Source organism: Heptranchias perlo, chromosome 15, assembly GCF_035084215.1.
Source record: "Heptranchias perlo isolate sHepPer1 chromosome 15, sHepPer1.hap1, whole genome shotgun sequence".
NCBI lineage: Eukaryota > Metazoa > Chordata > Chondrichthyes > Hexanchiformes > Hexanchidae > Heptranchias > Heptranchias perlo.
Genome location: NC_090339.1, coordinates 38,850,882 through 38,868,887, shown reverse-complemented (window position 1 = coordinate 38,868,887; position 18,006 = coordinate 38,850,882). Strand labels below are relative to the sequence as shown.

At 40.3% G+C, this 18,006-nt stretch overlaps 1 protein-coding gene across 1 annotated transcript in view; it reads right to left on the bottom strand.

Moving 5' to 3' along the window:
- The window catches only part of LOC137333025 (CMRF35-like molecule 3), an 86,535-nt gene extending 68,957 nt beyond the window's left edge, over positions 1 to 17,578 (bottom strand). The window contains exon 1 of the mRNA XM_067997107.1: positions 17,362 to 17,578. The gene's annotated coding sequence lies outside the window, so the exon portion shown is untranslated. The remainder of the gene's footprint in view (positions 1 to 17,361) is intronic.
- Positions 17,579 to 18,006: the final 428 nt, after the last annotated feature.

Here is an 18,006-nt window from a genome sequence, read left to right as displayed (position 1 = left end):
TAGAATAGAAAGGTTGTAGTCATACGGGATTCCAAAATTAGGGGGATACATAGCATCCTCTGCAGTCACGACAGAGTCCAGGAGGGTGTATTGCCTACCCAGTGCAAGGATAAAAAACATCTCAGAGCAACTGGAGAGGAACTTGGAAAGGGATGGGGAGGATCCAGTTATTGTGGTCCATGTCGGCACCAATGACATAAGGAAGAACAAGGAGGAGGTCCTGCTAAGAGAATATCAGAAGCTAGTATCAGAAGCGTTTTTGTTCTCCTTATCTGAGGAAGGATGTCCTTGCCATGGAGGGAGTGCAACGAAGGTTTACCAGACTGATTCCTTCGATGGCAGGACTGACGTATGAGGAGAGATTGGATCGACTAGGCCTATATTCAGTAGAGTTTAGAAGAATGAGAGGTGATCTCATCGAAACATATAAAATTCTAACAGGACTAGACAGACTAGATGCAGGGAGAATGGCCTACTCTTGCTCCTATTTTCTATGTTTCTATGAACTAAATTAAAAAGCAGGACCTCACGGGTGGTAATCTCAGGATTACTACCTGAGCCACAGGCTAATTGACATACTGATAGGCAGATCAGAAAGGTGAATGCGTGGCTGAAAGAGTGGTGTAGGAAGGAGGGTTCCATTTCATGGGACACTGGCACCAGTACTGGGCTCCACCTGAACCAGAGTGAGACCAGAGTCCTAGCAGAAAGGATAAATAGGGCGGTGGATAAGGCTTTAAACTAGCAAGATGGGGGGAAGGATCTGGTAGCAATAACAAAAGCCTAAAGATAAAAGAAACAGGAGACGAGTTTAAAGGTCAAACCAGGGTAAGGAATAAAGATAACATGAACGGTCAAGAAACAAAAACAGTTATAAAACAGAAGTATAAAAGGACTGTTACAAATAAAAGGAATAACTATTAAAGACGAATTAAACTGCCTGTATAGCAATGTGCACAGTGTCCAAAATAAAATGGGGAACTAGAGGCAATAATCCATAACGCGGAACCAGATACAGTAGGAATAACTGAAACATGGCTACATAAAGAACAGGACTGGTAACTAAATATTGGTGGTTATAGCATAATCAGAAAGGATAGGGGAGAAGCGGGGGGGGGGCGGGTGTTGGAGTAGCTGTACTAATTAGGGATAACATAATGGCAGTAGAAAAAAGGGACGTAATTAACCGAAGGATAGAAACTGAATCCATATGGTTTGAAATAAAAGATAAGGGATCAATCAGACAGACAAATAGGGGCATACTACAGATCACCTAATAGTGGAAAGGAGGTTGAGAAAGAAGTATGTGAAATGAGTAAAGGACATAGAATAATAATCATGGGAGATTTTAACTACCCCCAAATGAACTGGCAAGAAGAGGTAGGTAAAGGGAATGGAGTTTTTACAATATGTGCAGGACTCCTTTCTTACCCAGTATGTAAAAAGCCCAACAAGCGTGGAAGCACTGCTGGATGTAGTAATGGGAAATGAACCAGAACAGATAAGCGAAGTGAACGTAGGGGAACATTTAGGCAATAGCGATCACAGCATAATAACGTTTAAGATAAATATAAGGAGTCGCACAACACCAGGTTATAGTCCAACAGCTTTATTTGAAATCACAAGCTTTCGGAGTTTGTGGCCCTATCCCTATCCTGATTTTTCTTTTGTTATTTATGTGTCTGTAGAATACTTAACTATTTCTTTTTATAATATCCTTGATAATTTAATTTCATAGTTTCTCTTTGTCTTCCTGATTGTTTTTTTTACTTCTTTCCTAACCTTTTCATATTTCCTTTTGTCATCCTCTCCTCTGATGTCTATGTACTTAGTGTATGCCTTTCTCTTTAGTTTCAGTTTTGCCCTTATTTCTTTATTCATCCATAGTGTGTCAGGTGATGAAGGAGCAAAGCTCCGAAAGCTTGTGATTTCAAATAAAGCTGTTGGACTATAACCTGGTGTTGTGTGACTCCTTACATTTGTCCACCCCAGTCCATCACCGGCATCTCCACATCATGTTTAAGATAAAGATTGAGGACATAAGTAAGGCAAAGACCAAAGTAATAAATTGGAAAAAGCTGATTTTAAGGGGATGAGAATGCAACTAGGGAAAATAAACTGGAAAAATTTACTGACAAACAAAGAAATAGAACAGCAGTGGGAAACATTTAGAACAGTGATCAGTAGAGTCCAGGAGAAATATATCCCACTAAAAAGCAAGTACAAACTAGCCAGTAATGACACACTATGGATGAATAAAGAAATAAGGGCAAAACTGAAACTAAAGAGAAAGGCATACACTAAGTACAGAGACATCAAAGGAGAGGATGACAAAAGGGAATACGAAAAGGTTAGGAAAGAAGTCAAAAAAAACAATCAGGAAGACAAAGAGAAACTATGAAATTAAATTATCAAGGATATTATAAAAAGAAATAGTTAAGTATTCTACAGACACATAAATAACAAAAGAAAAATCAGGATAGGGATAGGGCCACTAAGGGATACACACGATAAAATCACAGGTAATGACAGCGAACTGGCAGAAATATTAAATAATAACTATGCCTCAGTATTTAACAGGGAGACTAACATGGTGGGCATGACATTAGAAGAGATCAAAGAAGATATAAAGACATTTAAGATAGAAAGGGGGGAGATAATTGATAAACCAATCAAACTTTAGAGAGGATAAAACCCCTGGTCCGAATGGATTACATCTATGCACACTAAAATAAGTTAAGGAAGAGGTAGCAGAGGCACTACTACACATATATAAAAATTCAATAGAAAAGGGAATAGTGCCAGGATTGGCAGAGAGCCAATGTGATTACTAAATTTAAAAAGGGAGATAGAACAAGTCCAGGGAACTATAGACCAGTTAGCTAACATCAGTGGTAGGAAAGATAATGGATTGCTTACTCAAAGATGTAATAGAAAATCATCTGGAAACCAAAAATATAATAATAGTCAGCACAGATTTCAAAAGGGAAGGTCATGGCTTCACCAACCATATTGAATTCTCTGAATCATGGAATGGTTAAAGCACAGGCGAAGGCCATTCAGCCCATCGAGCCTGTACCGGCTTTGTAAGAGCAATCCAGTTAGTTCCAATCCCCTGCTCTTTCTCCTTAGCCCTGCAAACATTTTCCCTTCAAGTATTTATCCAATTCCTTTTTGAAAGGCACGATTGAATCTGCTTCCACTCTTTCAGGCAGCGCATTCCAGATCATACTACTCGGTGCGTAAAAAATTTTCTCCTCATGTCATCTTTGGTTTTTTTGCCAATCACCTTAAATCTGCATCCTCTGGTTCTCGACCCTTCCGCCAATGGGAAGTTTCTTTTTATTTGCTTTATCTAAACCCTTCATGGTTTTGAACAACCCCATCAAATCTCCTCTTAACCTTCTCCGCTCTAAGGAGAACAACCCCAGCTTCTCCAGTCTATCCACATAATTGAAGTCCGTCATCCCTGGAATCATTCTAGTAAATCTTTTCTGCACCCTCTCTGCCTTCACATCCTTCCTTAAGTGCAATGCCCAGAATTGGGCACAATGCTCCAGTTGTGGCTGAACCAGTGTTTCATAAAGGCTCAACATAACTTCCTTGCTTTTATAAAGCCCAGGATACTGTATGCTTTTTTTAACCGCTTTCTCAACCTGTCCTGCCACCTTCAAAGATTTGTGTACATATACCCCCCAGGTTTCTTTGTTCCTGCACCCCCTTTAGTTTATATTGCCTCTTCTCATTCTTCCTGCCAAAATGTATCACTTCGCACTTCTCTGCATTAAATTTCATCTGCCACATGTCCACCCACTCCACCAGCTTGTCTATGTCCTCTTGAAGTCTATTACTATCCACCTCACTATTTACTACACTTCCAAGTTTTGTGTTATCTGCAATTTTTGAAATTGTGCCCGATAGACCCAAGTCCAAGTCATTAATATATGTCAAAAAAAGCAGTGGTCCTAGTACTGACCCCCGGGAAACACCACTGTATACTTTCCTCTAGTCCAAAAAACAAATGTTCACTACTCTCTGCTTCCTGTCACTTAGCCAATTTTGTATCCATGCTGCCACTGCCCCTTTTATTCCATGGGCTTCAGTTTTGCTCACAAGCCTATTATGTGGCACTTTATCAAATGACTTTTGAAAGTCCATATACACATCAACCGTATTGCCCTCATCAACCCTCTCTGTTACCTCATCAAAAAGCTCAATCAAGTTAGGTAAACACGATTTGCCTTTAACAAATCTGTGCTGGCTTTCCTTTACTAATCCAAACTTGTCCAAGTGACTATTAATTTTGTCCCGGATTATCGTTTCTAAAAGCTTACCCACCACTGGCCTGTGGTTGTCGGATTTATCCTTACACCCTTTTTTGAACAAGGGGGTAACATTTGCAATTCTCCAGTCCTCTGGCACTACCCCCATATCTAAGGAGGATTGGAAGATTATGGCCAGCACCTCTGCAATTTCCACTCTTGCTTCCCTCAGCAACTAAGGATGCATCCCATCCAGACCAAGTGACTTATCTACTTTAAGTACAGACAGCCTTTCTAGTACATCCTCTTTATCAATTTTTAGCCCATCCAGTTTCTCAACTACCTCCTCTTTTACTGTAACTTTGGCAGTATCTTCTTCCTTGGTAAAGACAGATGCAAAGTACTCTTTTAGTACCTCAGCTATGCCCTCTGCCTCCCTGTGTCGATCTCCTCTTTGGTCCCTAATCGGCCCCACCCCTCTTCTTACCACCCGTTTACTATTTATATACCTATAGAAGACTTTTGAATTCCTTTTTATATTAGCTGCTAGTCTATTCTCATACTCTCTCTTTGCCCCTCTTATTTCCTTTCTCACTTCTCCTCTGTAATTTCTATATTCAGCCTGGTTCTCACTTGTATTATCAACCTGACATCTGTCATATGCCCCCATTTTCTGCTTTATCTTACACTCTATCTCTTTTGTCAACTCTGGCTTTGGTTGCCCTATCTTTCCCCCTCGTGGGAATGTACCTAGACTGTATCTGAACCATCTCTTTACATTACAGTTCCATTACAGTTTTGCTTGTCAATCTTTGATTCCAATTTACCCAGGCCAGATCTGTTCTCATCCCACTGAAGTTGGCCCTCCTCCAATTAAGCATTTTTACTCTAGATTGCTCCATGTCCTTTTCCATAACTAATCTAAGCCTTATGATACTATGATCACCGTTCCCTAAATATTCCCCCACTGAGACTTGCTCCACTTGACCCACTTCATTCCCCAGAACTAGATCCAGCAATGCCTCCTTCCTCGTTGGGTCGGAAACATACTGATCAAGAACGTTCTCATGAACACAGGTGACTAGCATAGGTGCATTTAAGGGCAAGCTAGATAAACACAAGAGGAAGAAAGGAATAGAAGGATATGTTGATGGGGTTAGATGTAGAAGGGTGGAAGGCGACTCGTGTGGAGCATAAACACCGGCCTGGAGCTGTTGGACCAAATGGTCTGTTTCTGTGCTGTACATTCTGTAATTTTTTATTTTCCTGGATACATTGGGACTCAGATAAATAATGTTTCTGAGGTAATTTTTATTAGTGTTTGTGATTAACAAGAGTGTACAAAGGCTACAAATTGGAATTCTGACCTCTCTCAAACACTCTCCAAGAGATGAAAAAATTGCTGACTGAATTTTGCTCATTGAAAGTAAAAATAAAGTTAAAGCTGCTATGTGTCTATTTACCACTCCAGGGAGGTAGAGACAGAGGCAGAGAGAGTAGAATCTTTATACTTATTTATGTAGCTGTGTCATTTATTTATCTAAGGAAAATGGCATTTACTTATTTTACAAGAACCTATCATAAACGCTTAATTGAGTGCCTCCTTCTCCCCATCCTCTTAATGCTTCCAGGGCTGTAGGACTCCAGGAATCAACCAATGAATCAAACCCCACATTTGGCAGCAATCTTAATCTGGTCCTCAGCAACATTTGCCCCATCAACATATGGACCTGTTGAGTACGCTGTCTGGGCAACAGCACTTGGCTGGTGTATGATCTTCTCTATTATGTGGATCCCCATTGTGAAAATTGCCCAAGCTGAGGGCTCCACCTTGTGCCAGGTGAGGAAACATCCAGTGGCAGAAGGGTCGGTAACCAAAGGACACAGATTTAAGGTAATTGGCAAAAGAATCAGAGGCGACATGAGGAAAAAAGTTTTTACGCAGCGAGTTGTTATGATCTGGAATGCGCTGCATGAAAGGATGGTGGAAGCAGATTCAATGGTAACTTTCAAAAGGGAATTGGATAATTACTTGAAGCGGAAAAATTTGCAAAGCTATGGGAAAAGAGCAGGGGATTGGGACTAATTGGATAGCTTTTGCAAAGAGCCAACACAGGCACGATGGGCCAAATGGCCTCCTTCTGTGCGTATCGTTCTATGATTCCCACCTGAGTTCCGCCAGACTGCACTGTGGCACCAAAGCCCAGCACTCCTGGCTCATTGCAGCCAAACTTCAAGACCCCTAACCTAGTTCTGCCAAACCTGAGAAACGCTCCAATGCTGCTAAACATCATGACCCCAAAATGACATGGGTCACAATCAAAGCAGTTACATGGGTAAAGAAATACATATGCAGGAAAGCCATTCATTTGCAGTTTTTTGCAGAATAATGGGCAAAGTTGCAGAATTCGATCCCCAAACACTGGTAAGACTCCTCAAATGGAATTGGACATAATTCAGTCATTGAATCATAGAAAGGTAACAGCCTGGAAGGAGGCCATTCGGCCCATTGAGTCCACGCCAGCTCTGTGCAAGAGCAATCCAGCTAGTCCCACTCCCCCGCTCTATCCCCATAGCCCTGCAAATTTTTTACTTTCAAGTACTTATCCAGTACCCTTTTGAAGGCCATGATTGAATCTGCCTCCACCACCCCCTCAGGCAGTGCATTCCAAATCCTAACCACTCGCTGTGTAAAAAAGTTTTTCCTCATGTCACCTTTGGTTCTTTTGCCAATCACCTTAAATCTATGTCCTCTGGTTCTTGACCCGTCCGCCAATGTGAACAGTTTCTCTCGACCTACTCTGTCTAGACCCTTCATGATTTTGAATACCTCTATCAAATCTTCTCACAACCTTCTCTGTTCCAAGAAGAACAACCCCAGCTTCTCCAGTCTATCCATGTAACTAAAGTCCATCATCCCTGGAATCATTCTAGTAAATCTCTTCTGCACCCCCTCTAAGGCCTTCACATCTTTCCTAAAGTGCGGTGCCCAGAACTGGACACACCACTCCAGTTGTGGCCGAACAAGTGTTTTATAAAGGTTCTTCGTGACTTCCTTGCTTTTGTTTTCTATGTCTCTATTTATAAACCCAGGATTCCGTAAGCTTTTTTAACCGCTTTCTCAACTTGCCCTGCCACCTTCAACGATTTGTGTACATATACCCTCAGTTCTGTCTCTAGACTCTTTTAGAATTGTACCCTCTAGTTTATATTGCCTCTCCTCGTTCTTCCTACTGAAATGTATCACTTCTCATTTTTCTGCGTTAAATTTCATCTGCCAAGTGTCCGCCCATGCCATCATTCTGTCTATATCCTCTTGAAGTCTATCACTATCCTCCTCACTGTTCACTACCCTTCCAAGTTTTATGTCATCTGCAAATTTTGAAATTGTGCCCTGTACACCCAAGTCCAAATCATTAATATATATCAAGAAATGCAGTAGTCCCAGCACCGACCCTGGGGACCACCACTGTACACCTCCTTCCAGTCTGAAAAACAACCGTTCACTACTACTCTCTGTTTCCTGTCCCGTAGCCAATTCTGTATCCATGTTGCCACTGCCCCCTTTATTCAATGGGCCGCAATCTTGATGACAAGCCTACCACGCAGTACTTTAGCAAACGCCTTTTGAAAGTCCATATACACCATATCAACTGCATTGCCCTCATTTACCCTCTCTGTTACCTCATCTAAAAACTCTCAGGTTAGTTAAACACGATTTGCCTTTAACAAATCCGTGCTGGCTTTCCCTAATCAATCCACACTTGTCCAAGTGACTGTTAATTCTGTCTCGGATTATTGTTTCTAGAAGTTTCCCCACGACCAAAGTTAAACTGACTGGCCTATAGTTGCTGGGTTTATCCTTACATCTTTTTTTGAACAAGGGTGTAACATTTACAATTCTCCAGTCCTCTGGCACCACCCCCGTATCTAAGGATGTTTGGAAGTTTATAGCCAGTAATTCTGAAATTTCCACCCGTACTTCCCTCAGCAACCTAGGATGCATCCCATCCGGACCAGGTGACTTATCTACTATAAGTACAGCTAGCCTTTCTAGTACTTCTAGTAGCTTTATCAATTTTTAGCCCATCCAGTATCTCAACTATGTCTTCCTTTACTGAGACTCTGGCAGCATCTTCTTCCTTGGTAAAGACAGATGCAAAGTGCTCACTTAGTACCTCGGCCATGCCCTCTGCCTCTGTGAGTAGATCTCCTTTATGGTCCTTAATTGGCCCCACCCCTCCTCTTACTACCCATTTACTATTGATATGCCTGTCACAGTAAATCAATCACTCTATTGTTGTAAAACACATATGCTGCAACTCACCACAAATTATACCACAGGAAATTCTTACATATTTGATATTGTATATGTACATATTAAAGGGTTGATATATTTGTATATATTATTAATATATTAAAAGTCTTGCCTATAAAGTGTGACATCTAACTCCAGTAACATTTTACTTGTCACACTTTCCCAATCAGTTTGTTGATAACATGCCTATTGTTATAAAACACCATACCCTCTGTCTCATCATCAGCATTGCCACATATTATACTTAATCGATTACACACAGGAGTCAAAACCTGTACCAACTTAAAATGTCTCATCTGAATACTTGGTGTTCTCACCAAAATAATTATTTCCACATAATGCTCACACAATAAGGACATTATTTAATTTTAGAGATACACATTTCATACAGATTTTGAAAAAAAAAATGGATGTAATTTTAACTTTCGCCGATGGTGAAAAACAGGCAGTGTGTATAACGGGAGGCCAATCCAATATCGCCCATTTTACACCAACGCCAAAAGTTAACATTATCTCCAATGAGTGAGCACATAAATTAAACGTCCACAATTTTGTTAATTAATTTGTACCTTGCAGACAATCATTTATTTATTTAATTAATTTTCACTGGGTGAGTCGGGTAATTTTATTTTATTTATTTATTTTCGTGTCGGCCTCACATGGTATGGGCACAATATAAATATATGTATGCACATTTCACACAAGAAAAGTATTAAGGTAGCACATAAACTAAACCTACAAATTAGATTTATTAATTTGTAGCTCACATATGATAAATTAATTAATTTTCACCCATTGGGATGGGTGGTTCCACTCATTAATTATTTATTTTCATGACCTTGTATGGTCAGCACCTCATTTAAATTTATATTTACAAATTACATATTTTACGCACAGTGTGAGGGAACCCATGCAATCAGCATATAAGTTAAACATCTAATTGATTTAGAACTCAAACACAATTGTTTATTTAATTTTTGGTCAGTGGATCAGGTGCCCTCGCAGACTTATTTATTTTCACATCAGATAGAATTTTCAGAAACTATTCTTCTTCAAGATGAATGTGATCAGAAAAAGAAATAAGGTAGTAGGAGTTTGAAAAGTACTTGGTACTTCTGTAAGTAACCTAGTCAGCAGAAGTAAGGGTTGTTCAGTGAAAATAATGAGCCTGGGAGATGCAGTTGGGAGGACCAACCTAGGACTAAATTAAAATGATATAAAAATGGACAGGGATGCAGCACAGCACATACCCCAAAGTAATTTCCCACCGCTGCCTACCCAAATTACAGGAAAAATTTAGCAGAAAAGGCAGAAAATCTACTCTGGAATGTCTGTAGTCTCTGAGATCAGCATGGAACCCCCGCTTGCAGATTGTTCCATCTGCTGCAAGGAAACTTGTAGCCAACCTGCATCGTAGAGATAGGCAGTGGCGTGCAAGTTTACCGGGGGCGGGGGGTGGATTTACAACTGCTAGCCATCCGTTTCTCGCCTGAAAAAGAGGTGACTAGTGGAGGGAAATCTGGTGGGGGCCTGCAGGCCTTTAAATGGGTGCCCAGCACTCCCACCCGAAGCAGGCATATTTTGTGTTAATATGCAAATCGAGGTTCTACTCGTAGATTGCAATTTTTGTGGAGAAATGAACGCAGCGTGCATGGCACATGCTAGTCCCACTTTCTCCTGGTGTTGAGAAGCCTAATCGGTGGTTCTTTTTTAAGATTTTTGTAGGGCCGGAAGCAGGAGTGCTCCTCCAGGTGCTACAAAACTCTTCCAGCCTGCTACAGCCGACCGTTTTTTTGTCGCAGGACACCAGTGAACTGTAGCGGAGCGCCCAGGAAAAGTGTGCGCTTCTAGGTTGCCACATTGGGTAGGGACTGCCGACGCACTACCAATAGTGTCCCATTTGATACCCAATTAGAAAACTTCCCCGTACCAGTGCACTCAATTTTATTTCTTCGCTTTCTTCCAATCTAAGGATCATTTCCAATATTAGCTAATGCGCTGCCCACAACTACATGGAACTGATATATCAGTAAGTACAGCCATTTCATCTATTTTGCTTCTCAATAGCACGAGAAGCATCACACAGCTGCACTGCTTTTATTTCCAAAGTAGACAAGGCCATTAATAAATGTACAACAGTATGCTCTACTTTTTGGCATGCATACTGGGTACCATTGGATAGGCTTATGTTGACACTGAAGATGTGCCATCTGCTTCCACATCTGTTTCCAGGTCTCCTGGATAGTACACACAGAGTTCAGCTGGCCACCACTTCCAACTTAAGTGGCCACATTGCTTTTAATTTTTGAAGAGGACAAGACTCCTTCCCCCACCAAGAACTCCAAGTGCAAACTCAATTTAGCACAAGAGCTCACCTGCTTAAATCTGAATATATTAAATCAGCTGACTATGGAAAATCCCATGCAGTTGGTACTTGTCTATACTGGTGGGTGTAATGCTCTGCACACTCCAGTCCTACCAATTTGGTACCGGATCCTCTTCACTTTTCTGTTGGTGGGGGAGTTTCTCTTTACATTCTAAATTAGTGACCTTTTTTAAGATTGGTGGAAACATTTTGCATGAGCCAATTACATGCTTAGAATTTCCCTATAATTAAGTATGACAGAAATGGCAGCACAGGGAGTGTGACATGAGGTACAATAAATGCTCACACATACCATATTTATTATTATACCAGCAGGTCTTCTGTGGCACTGCTCCTGGTAAGTTGGATGCTGTACTGATGTATAAGGACAGGAGTGTTATCCCTTGTAATGCACAATGTATTATTCTGCCACTAAATTGCACCTGTGTTCCTTTAAAGCTACAAAATTGAATTGTTGTTAAGTAAACATAGCATTAGGTCATATGGCATCTTACTGGTAGTGCCCCCTCCCCCCATTGTGCTGCAGCCACTGACCTTGATCTTTTGCCTAACACACCAAACAGATCATGCCTCCTCTGCCTCAACTCCTGCAGAAGAACCTCCAGCTCACTAGCAGTTAAATCTGTTGCCCGGCATAGCAAAGTAGTCCTCGCTGCCAGTGATTTAATTCGTTTACTCCTGTACTGTCTGGCCATTTAAACTGCTGCAATACTAAATCCTGTAGTAGCATGAGGTTTTCCACCTGAAACAAACTACCAACTCCTGGAAGCCCAACATTATTTAAATTCGCTGACCCTAGAAAATCGGTTAAGGTCTTCAACTTACGCATGGTATCAGGAGAAACCTCGGCCCGCACACTTCTGCTAGCACAATGGCCAAACTAAAGATTTTGATTTCTGACTCCTGTGTTGATAAAGTTTTTCATGTAGGGGAAGAAGTTGCTCTTTAAATTTCAATGACTTACTTTCTTTACCTTTTTTCTAAAAATAAATTGTTGAGAAAAATGTGCATATGAGCCAATCAGCTACAAGAAATTTGCCTAGATTAAACAAGCTTGTAAGTGTGACAAGGAATATGTTGTTCTTTAACAATAGGGGTGTTATACCACATAATGCACAATATATTACCAGTACCATGGATTTACAGTAATGTATAAGTCAAATTCTGTTTTTATTACATTGTATCTTAATATTTTTATTAGTATTTTGGAAGTTGAATTCTGCACTCTGCTCATTTTTTTCATGAAAGAAAAGAACTTGCATTCATATAGCACCTTTCACATTCTCAAGATGCCCCAAAGTACTTCACAGCTAATGAATTACTTTTAAATGTAGTACCTGTTGTTATGTTGGATAAAGCAGCAGATAATTTAAACATAGCAAGGTCCCACAACCAACAAATTAAGACAAATAATCAGTCAATCTGTTTTGGTTTAATTGTTTCAGAGATAAATATTCACCAGAACACCAGAAGAAACTCCCCAGATCTTCTTTGAATAGTGCCACAGGATCTTTTACATCCATCTGAACAGGCAGAAGGTGCTTCAATTTTACATCTTGTGCAAAAGACGGTAAACCATAAACGAGTAGCACGTATTATTATTAGATGCTCTTCTACCTACATATTTAATTTTGATCTTTTACCTTTTTTAAAACCCAGGATACAAAAAAGATGGAGATAGGCATATGTGACATAACAGTAGTAGGAATAGGGTTGTAGGGTTTTGCAGCAATTATGGGGGTTGGTTCGGGGGTACAGTGGGCCTATGAGCCTCAGGCCAGTTTTAAGCACGAAATGCACTTTATAACAATATAGTTGCTAACTGTACACATATTCGATAACTAACACAGCTGTAGTTGATTATGTTTACAATTAGATAACATAGCTGATGTAATTAGCTTGCTCTGCTGAACTGAAGTTTTATTTGTTTGTCATATATAAGAAATAAAACCTCCAAAATAAACTAAGATAATAAACACACAAAAATACAACTTTACAATTATATGATTAAATCTGTGCTGTTTCTCCAATACCTACTAAAGCTGTTCCCTCCCTCTATCTGCATGTCCCTATTTCTCTCCAGCAATGTTTAAATTATGCTCTTTCAAAGAAAGAACATACATTTACATAGCATCTTTCACAATCTCAGGATGCCCCAAAGTACTTTACAGCCAATGAAGTACTTTTGCAGAGTAGTCACTGTTGGAATGTAGGGAAATGCAGCAGTCAGGAAGGTCCAACAAAGAATGAGATAATCCACTTTGGTGATGTTGGTCGAGGGATAAATATTGTCCAGTACACTGGTGGAACTCCCTTGCTCTTCCTCGAATGGTTCAATGAGATCGTTTATGTTCACCTGACAGTAGACCTTGGTTTAACATCTCATCCAAAAGACAGAACCTCTGACAGTGCAGACTGAAATGTCAGCATAGACTATGTGCTTATGGCTTGAACCCATGACCTTCTGACTCAAGTGAGAGTGCTACCACTGAGCCAAGGCTAGCGCCAAAATAAAAATTAGACATTTGGTAATAGCTTAAATTAATGTAGTGTTTACAAATGGTATGGTCTGGATGGTATTCAAATATTTTCAAATACAAAGAAACAGAAATATTGTCACAGTATGACAGGATAAAGTTTGTGCTTGAAAAATCCAGAGAAACTTACTAACGGACGATGGGAAATTCTGAAAAATATTTATGCTTAGATTGCGCATGTATGGTTGGTAACTCCTTCTGCAGAAACACTATCCGGTGAAGCCTATGCTTTTGAGACAGCTCTGCCCTTGATGCAAAAATGAAGGCATTAAAGAGACAAAAGACAATTCTATGAGTAATTTTAATCACGTTATCATTCAATTTTTTTAAATGTTTTTATTTTGGTTAATCTTTATTTTGAAGATTACAAATTTCAGTTTCTGAGAAAAAACTGGCATACAAATTCAATTGTGTCACCATCTCCTTTTATGCATAAATTCTCCTGACTGGTCATCCAGGATTAGTTTTCTAGCCCCTTTCCTTGCTTTGATTTGTATGTTTCCTATCTATTCAATTCTGATTTGCTGCTTTTGTTTTGAGCCAATCATCTAAGTATGACAAAAAGTGTAGCTGAAAGGTATGACAGAAAAAAAAGACAAAAAAATGGCTAGCAAGTGGCTGGGATGATATCTGATGAATGGAAGCTGGGTGTTTTGATGGGATTGCTTAAGATTCTAGGCATAGTGAATTCTCAGGGATAGGCATGGAATATTGACAGGACTATTAATGCAGTGGGAAGATGTTGTTCTCAGATTTCCCAAATCAGCTGGGCAAACTCATTTTGCTGCTGCTGGTCATGTTCCTCATAGCCCTGATGCCTTTGGTTGTCTTCTTCCATGACTTCGTTCCAAAGCCAAGTTGTTAACCATTCAGTACACCACCACTTCTTGTTACCATACTTTACTGCAGAGCTGCAGCAGATCCAAGGCACTTGGAAGTATGCCTTCCACATTATAATTCTGTGCTCCATTATAACCCTGGTGACAGAACTGACCAAAGGCTGAACAATAAGTTTTTGCCAGTAACAGCCAAATACACAATTATGATAGCTTGAAGGCACTTCCACCTTGACTATTGAGTCTTAGTAATGAGGAACACCTCTTTTATACAGATGTCCCTTAAATGAGTCACAAAGGAAGGCATAATGACCAAAAACATTTTGCATGATGCCAAAACTTCATTATGCCTTGATTTAATTTTTTTTAAGATTAGGGAGTGAGACAATCAAACTACCATAAAAACTGGCAAATACCCAGCGGAACAGATCCCCGTTGCCATATTAGTGTACTGAGGGTAGAAAGATTGAATCTTATTTTTAAGTAATACATGCCAAGCTAAGAAAACAAATTCAGAGTGTTTTGAGCAATTTTATTGGATCACCTTTTTCTTTTAGTGGGGTGTTCTTCTGACTGGTCATTCAGGATTGGTTGTTCTCATGAGACCATAACGGTTCCTCAGTGTTGGTTACTTTTCTTTTGATTCATACATTCCATACCTCATCAGCTCTGATTTGCTATCTTACTTTGAGCCAATCAAGAGTGTCAGAAAAACTCAAAGGAAAAATGATAAAAATTGCACACTCCATGTCAGACTATTACTAAATCTCCCATGGCATTGCTCATAGTGAGTTAAGAGAATAATGTAATGTAATGCACAAGATATTATCAGGGCTAGTGCCTGAAGGTGATTAAGTCAAACTGCATTTTTATTACAAAGTAGTGTAGATGTGTTAATTATATTTGCAGACTCATACCATTTGATATTTGCATGGAGGCTGTTAAATCGGTGGACTTGATTACATTAAAATTTTGTTTAACGAAGCAATTAATTTTATCTCTACGCTTCTTTTAAAGTTCAGGCTACAGCAGAAAGTATTCCACATTACTGGTAGATAGAAGGTAGGTTATAGAAACTGGGTGTAGTAGTGATGGGGAATCAAAGTGATGAGGAATCAAAGGGACAAGTCAGTTAGTAGCATTGGGAGGGTGGGACTTTGGGTGCAAGGGTCATGGGATATAAGAGCACTGGGGAAGGTACAAAGGTCTGAGATGCAAGAGGAAGAACTAGAGGGAATGGTCACTTTGGGCCCACTGAGAAGAGGGTACAGGGGGCTGGCAGGTGTAGGGGAGGTGTGTCAGAATATAAACATTGGGGGAGGGAGATGTAATTCTGGGGAGTAACAGTGGGGCCTCAGGGTGCGTTAGCACTGGGAAAAAGTGCTGCTTGAGACAGTAGGAAGGTGGATTTAGGGTATAGCCACATTAGGATCATGGTGGCAGGGTATAAAAGCATTGCAAAAGAGGGTACTGAGTGCAGGATAACTAGGGGATGGGTTTCAGGATGCTGCTGACAAAGCAAAGGCGATAGGGGCTATCTCAAGAGCGAGACAGCAGTGAACAGAGAAGCCAGAGGTGCTCAAAATAGGCTGGGAGGGGTTTGGATTGTGGCAAGCAGGTGGGATTGATTTTTCTTTTAAATGATGTGGGGAAACCTGTATGACTTAAAGTGCAGCCACATACATTTATTTTAATTATAATGCAGTCTTTCTCCAGTCACTGCTGGGAGAACCCTTTCAACAAATCTCACCACTTCCTGCCATAACCGGACCCCATGCCGGCCTTGGGGTCCATTCACTGCAGGGGCAGCTGTGGGATCTGGTCATAAACTGGGGTTAGTTGATTTCTTAATGACTGGAAAAATCTATTTTATTTTCAATAAATATCACTATTTTAAATAATATAGGTTTTCCACTGTTCCTGGTCTCCTGTGAGCCATTGGAGTCCCAAATTTCTTGATCTGCCCAGTGCCAAACCACATTCCCAGCTGCTGCTGGGTATCAGCTTCTTCAAGTTCTTTCTGCAGTTTTAAAATCAGCATTGATTTTAAAAACAATGAAAACACCAAAAGCTGGCTCCCAGCAGCAGTCCAGAATGAAGCTTTTGGTGCAGGTGAGCTTCAAGATCAGGTCAAGGGACAGGAGACAGCATGAGCTACGGCTTGAGGTCCAGTTGGGGGCGATAGGAGGCATCCAAGTGCAGAGGGGGCTGGGTTAATGTCATGAAAAGTGGTAGCAGGAAGTGTGTAGACAGGATCCTGAGCATCATTTTTTGTAAATAATTTATTTATGAATAAACCTGCTACGAAAAGTATCTTGCATGGCTGATGTTTCGATCTTCTGAAATGATGCAAGACACAGTGGAATCAGACACAATGGAATCTTACATACTATCAGTAGAAAGTGTGCAATGAAAGGAAGGATTGTTTGTCTTACAGCACATTATATAGTTTATACTATTCACAGGTTAAGTTTCAGACCATAAGGCATTGGGTTCGCCTATGGACGCTACCTTTTGCAGTGAGAGTGAGTTAAAAAGCCCCAAATCGTAACAATTAACAGTCCCTTTGAATATTGTAGACAAGATTTTCATGGAACAGCAGACAGAATTGTAGAATACGATCCTTAAAACACTGGTTAAAAATCCTATGCAATAAAATTCGATTTCAACATTCAGTCCTTGTAAGCCAATGAACAATGCTCCAATAGGGGCTCAACTGCCTTATCCTAATGAATATAGGCAATTCTCTTCAAAGGGAACAAAATGTCCTCAGTAGTATGAAATCTTATATCTAATAATGTCGTGCCTGGAGGTTCGTTCATTCATAAAAGTTCCATATATGTTTTGGCAACCCATATGAAATAAGGATTCAACCTGCTTCTCATAGACACTTTGTCTTAAAGTTACATTAAACCTTTGATCTAAATGTAAACTGGATTTAGTTTAAGTTTATCGTGAGCTAGCCATCACAATCCTATAGCTGCAGACACTGAAATGTAAAGATTCCAGATAATGAGTTTACCTTCCCAATAGTATTCCTTGGTTCTTCTTCATGATAATGCTTTCCAATCCATTCGTCACCAACATCCACACGTGTGCTTTCAGGAGTCACTGGATAATAATCAGAAGCAAGACAATGGGCAATTTTCCCCTCCTTAGCCTCACGGTACTGGGTCCAACTGTGACACCCCTACTGGCAATAATTAACTCAGTACAGATCAGGTATCAAACCTGGGACCTTCTTGCGAAGTGGCTCAGCTATTCATCAGATAGCTAGGCGATCAGGAGCCGAACTAAATCAATTCAACTAAAAACACTTATTCAAGTTCACTAAGGCATACAGACCAGGAGGTCCTAGACTCTATTCCAGTAAGAGTGGACAACCAGGTTACTAAAATTGCTCTCAGCAGCCGTGGGCTAATGTGGGGAAGGAAATCAAGCAAGGTTCCCAATCCTGACTGCTATCACATGGGGCCACTGAAAGTGGGTCAGGATATCAGGCTCAGCTATGATTCTTTCCAAGGTCAAATACCTTGCCAATACTCACTGTCCAGGCTCACAATTGGGCCATTTGGGCAAGATACTTAAAGGTTCCTGGTCCCTGAGGAACTTTACCCCAACTTTCAGGAGTTCAAGGGAAAAAAGGAAAACTAGTGAAAAAATACAG